The following is a 5,310-nucleotide window of genomic DNA, read 5'->3' as shown; positions in this document are numbered from 1 at the left end:
TGCTTATCTTCTTGTGTTCTTGTTCTATTCCTTGTTTGTTTGAGCATAACTGTGTGATTGCATATTAATGTGTGAATGTGCATTTATTTCCTATTTTCTCTCTTGTTCATGTGTTAGTTTATGTTGCTGTTATGTATATATTACTCTACATTTATTTATACTTCTATGACCACGGACATTATAAATGAACTTAACTATAAACCCCGACCTTACTAAGAACTCCCCAGTTCTTACCCCTTACACCTCTACAGATGGACACGGGAGTCCTATTCTACGAGATTGATCCACCGTACATCCACGAGGACCCGGTGCGTGGCGAGTATTACATCTACTGTGCGGTACCTCGTATCCGTAATTATGTAGTTCGTGGTAGACCTTTCCAGTACCCTATTAGGACAGCATACTTTAATCTTGATGCACCATATGACTTTCCTTTATCTTGGTTACACCCCGGCGGACCTGGGATACCTCATCCTGAGGAGCAGATGCCACCTCGACCTGACTATCCTCCTCCACCTGAACCTCCTCTACCTGATGAGCCTATACCTGCCCAGCATATCCATGAGGCACCTCCTGCACCTTTTGTCCTTGATGAGTGGGGTGTTCCTGTGTTACCACCCGAGCTTGATCCTTTACATGAGCCGATCGAGCCTCCTGTCTTTAATGAGCAGCAGGGACATGAGTATGATCAGATCATGGAGGCGCCACCTCCTTCTCCAGACTGTATTTTGTGTGGTAGCTATCCTTTTATGGTTCCTGTGGCCAGCAGTGGTTCCTCTGCTATCACTCCAGCAGAAGAAGAGGACGAGGAAGAAGAAGATCCAGAGGAAGATCCTAACTTCATAGTTATCTCCTTTGACAGCGATGACGATGAGCCAGGCGAGGCACCAGCAGGCGAGCATCACCATTCGCCCGGTGATTTTCCGTGAGGTACTCTGGACCAGGATTGAGGAGACTTTTTGAAACGCCTAGTCTAACTTCAGTACATTAGAGTGTCTCCCTCACTTTTGTTAGCATGGTTAGAGGGAATAGGCATATCATAGAGTTAGGCTAGCCTGGGTGCCAACTTAGGGGCTTTTGGTCAGGCTAGGCCCTGGGGCGTCTTATGTACATATATGTATATACTTTATGAGTCACTGACTTAGGGGTGCTGTACTATAGCTCTATGCTTATATAACTGAGCCACTTCTATAACATGATGTATATTATAGTGTGTTGTTCCATATTCTGTTATCTTTTGTCTTATGTATGTGAACGTTTAATTATCCCTTGATATATGGAAGGTATGCGACTTTAAATTATTCTTGTTAAAACAAATTTACTTATAAAATTCGCGGGGTTTTAACAACGTACAGGCTTATGTTTATTAATTAATAATACAAAAAGGAAAAAAAATAAGTTGGTAACATTCGATTTCTAGTATGATCTAGACATGCTAGAAGTTGGGTCATTACAGTTGGTATCAGAGCGGTTCTTCCTATTAGAGCCTGGGGAATGGACTGAATCATGCTTTATTGCATGCTCTGTGGTATGTCTCATGCTTATAGGGTATCCATGTGATATGTGTTGCATTAATGTCTTTGTGCTTTCATTCTGATAATGTTCATGCCCAACTTGAGGTATTAAGACTGATCACCTTGGTATTGATTGTTTGGTATGAACAGAATCAGGATGCCTCCACAGAGACGTAGCGATCGGGAAGGGTCTACTATTAACAATCCGCCACAAAACGATGATAATCTGTTTACTGCGATTCACGCTATGGCTGAGGCTGTGCGTGAAACGGCGACTGCTACTACCCGAGCAGTTAACCGTCTGGGGGAACGTAATGGAGAGCGTAACAATAACCGTAATGGTGAGAATGGTGGGAACGGTGATGGAGATAACATGAATCATGATAGGCCTATGACATTAGCTGCTTTCTTGAAAGTTAATCCACCGAAGTTCAAGGGTACGACTGTAGCAACTGAAGCTGATAATTGGTTCCGAGGCATAGAAAGGTCCTTGAGGGCACAACATGTCCCGGAAGAACAGTATGTAGAATTTGCTACTTATATGTTGGAAGGGGATGCTCAGCACTGGTGGCAGGGCATTCAACGTTTACTGCAGCAAGATGAGGGTAATATTTTGTGGGATGTTTTCAAAGAAGAGTTCTATAAGAAGTACTTTCCTAGAGCTACTCGTGAAGCAAAGGAGATGGAGTTGATGCAATTAAAACAGGGAAGTATGTCTGTTGTTGAGTATACAAGGAAGTTTGAAGATTTATGTCGTTTTTCCAAGGTTTGTCAAGGGAATCCAGCAGATTTCGAAGAGTGGAAATGTTTGAAATTTGAAGGGGGACTCCGTGAAGATTTGTTGAACTCAGTGGTTCCATTGGAAATACGGAATTTTGCGGAGTTGGTTAATAAGAGTCAGCTAGTAGAGGACTGTGCTAAGAAGATAGCTGCAGCTCAGATGAATCGCCCAGGATCTTCTTTTCAGAATTATAATCGGTATACAGCTCCTCAGGGAAGGAATTTTAAGCAGGGAGCAATGGCTTCACGAAGGTACAATCAGAATAGAAATGTTCATGCACGTCCTACAGGAGGGAATGGAGGAAGAATGAGACAGGATATGGGTAAGCGACCTCAGCAGGCGTAGATGCGACCAGTATGTAGGCAGTGCGGAAAGGAGCATGGAGGTAGACCTTGTCAGCTTACAGGCGTTATCTGTTTTTCTTGTGGTAAGCCTGGACATATGGCTAAGGACTGTCTGAAGAAGCCAATACAAGGAATAGATAGGCCGCGACAGCAAGGACGTGTGTTTGCTATGACTGCTGATGACGCAATGAAATCAGACTCCCTAATTCAAGGTCAGTGTTATGTCAAATCTCGACTCTTAACTATACTGTATGACTCTGGTGCATCACATTCATTTATTTTTGAGACTGTTGCGCATGAGTTGGGATTAGATTTCACCAAGTTAGATTATAATCTAATTTTTCGTACACCCACATCTCAAAATGCCTTGACTAATCAAGTATGTCAACAGGTGCCTTTTATTATTGAGGCTAGGACTTTTATACATGACCTGGTTTGTTTGCCTTTGTGTGGTTTAGATATTATCTTAGGTCTAGATTGGTTGTCCAAGCATCATGTTTTCATTGATTGTTTTAAATGAATTGCTACATTTCCATCATCTGAAATGCACATTGAACCAGTTGAGTCTTGTACTTTCTATTTGAATTCCCTAAGAGTTATTTCTAGTAATAGTGGGTTAGAGGGTTACGTTCTACTATCGGCTATCTCAGAAACTAATGAACAAGACTTGGAGCAAATCCGAGTGGTGAAGGAGTTTCCTGATGTTTTTCCGGATGATATACCTGAGTTTCACCTCAGAGAGAGATAGAGTTTAGTATTAATCTGGTTCCTGGAGCCGGACCAATTTCTATAGCACCGTATCGGATGTCACTGTTGGAACTAGCAGAGTTAAAGAAACAGTTGAATGAATTGCTGGGGAAGAAGTTTATTCGTCCGAGTGTATCACCATGGGGAGCTCCAGTATTACTAGTAAAGAAGAAGGATGGTAGAATGAGGTTATGTGTGGATTATCGGCAATTGAACAAGATCACAATCAAGAACAAGTATCCACTCCCAAGGATAGATGATCTGATGGACCAGCTAAGAGGTGCGACAGTATTCTCGAAGATTGATTTGCGGTTAGGTTACAATCAAATCCGGGTGAAGGAATCAGATATACCTAAGACTGCCTTTCAAACTAGGTACGGTCACTATGAGTATACGGTTATGTCCTTTGGACTGACTAATGCTCCTGCTGTATTCATGGATTATATGAATCGCATTTTTCGTCCGTATCTAGATCAGTTTGTGGTAGTCTTTATAGATGATATCCTCATCTATTCTAAGACAAAAGAAGAACATGGAGAGCATTTGAGGATTGTGTTGCAAATATTAAGAGCACGGAAGCTATATGCGAAGTTGTCGAAATGTGAGTTTTGGGTGACAGAAGTGGCATTTTTGGGACATGTGATCACACGAGATGGAATAACTGTAGATCCTTTAAAGATCGAGGCCGTAGTACAATGGAAGCAACCCAAGACAGTTACAGAAGTTCGTAGTTTCTTGGGGTTAGCAGGATACTATCGGCGATTTATCAAGGGTTTTTCACAAATAGCTTTACCTTTGACTCGCCTTACTAGGAAGGAAGTTCCGTTTGAGTGGACAGAGAAGTGTGAAGAAAGCTTTGAAACTTTAAAGGAAAAGTTGACGACGGCACCAGTTTTGGTGTTACCAGACCTACAGGAACCTTTTGAGGTGTATTGTGATGCTTCTTCTAAGGGACTTGGATGTGTATTGATGCAGCATAGGAATGTGGTAGCTTATGCTTCGAGACAACTAAGACCTCACGAAAGGAACTATCCGACACATGATTTGGAATTAGCAGCAGTGGTCTTTGCACTTAAGATTTGGAGGCACTATTTGTACGGAGCCCAATTTGAAGTCTTCTCTGATCATAAGAGTTTGAAGTATATCTTTGGTCAGAAAAACCTTAATATGAGGCAGAGGTGATGGATGGAATTCTTAAAAGATTATGATTTTAAGTTGAGCTATCATCCTGGGAAGGCAAATGTAGTCGCAGATGCTTTGAGTCGGAAGAGTTTGGGCATATCCTGGATGATGATCAAGGAAGAAGAAATGATCTCAGCCTTTGAAAACTTAAAATTAGGAATGAGAGAGACATCAAGAGGAGTTGTTATGGCGCGACTACAATTAACATCTGACTTTAGGATAGCTATTCAGCAAGCTCAAGCCCAGAATTCAGGAATGCTGACATTGTTAACACGGATGAAGGCAGATCAGCCGGAAGAGGTACGCCAAGATAAAAGAGGGAATATGGAGATATAGGAATAGAATTTGTGTACCTGCTCAGGAGGACTTGAGAAAGAACATTCTGACCGAAGCTCATGAAAGCAGATTTTCTATCCATCCCGGAATGACTAAAATGTACCAAGATCTGAAGAAGATGTTCTGGTGGCCGGGAATGAAGAAAGATATAGCAACGTATGTTTCAAAGTGTCTCACTTGCCAGAAGATTAAGGTGGAACATCAAAAACCACCTGGAACCCTGCAACCATTGGAGATACCGCAATGGAAATGGGAAGAGATTACGATGGATTTTGTTACTGGGTTACCAAGAACCTCTGCCGGGCATGATGCAATTTGGGTAATTGTAGATCGATTGACAAAATCAGCGCATTTTCTACCAATTCAAATTGGTCACAGCTTGCAGAAACTCGCCCGGTTATACATT

The sequence above is a fragment of the Arachis ipaensis genome, chromosome B10 (assembly GCF_059453495.1).
Source record: "Arachis ipaensis isolate K30076 ecotype BB chromosome B10, ASM5945349v1, whole genome shotgun sequence".
NCBI classification, from domain to species: Eukaryota; Viridiplantae; Streptophyta; class Magnoliopsida; order Fabales; family Fabaceae; genus Arachis; species Arachis ipaensis.
Note: the sequence above shows the minus strand (reverse complement) of the source record.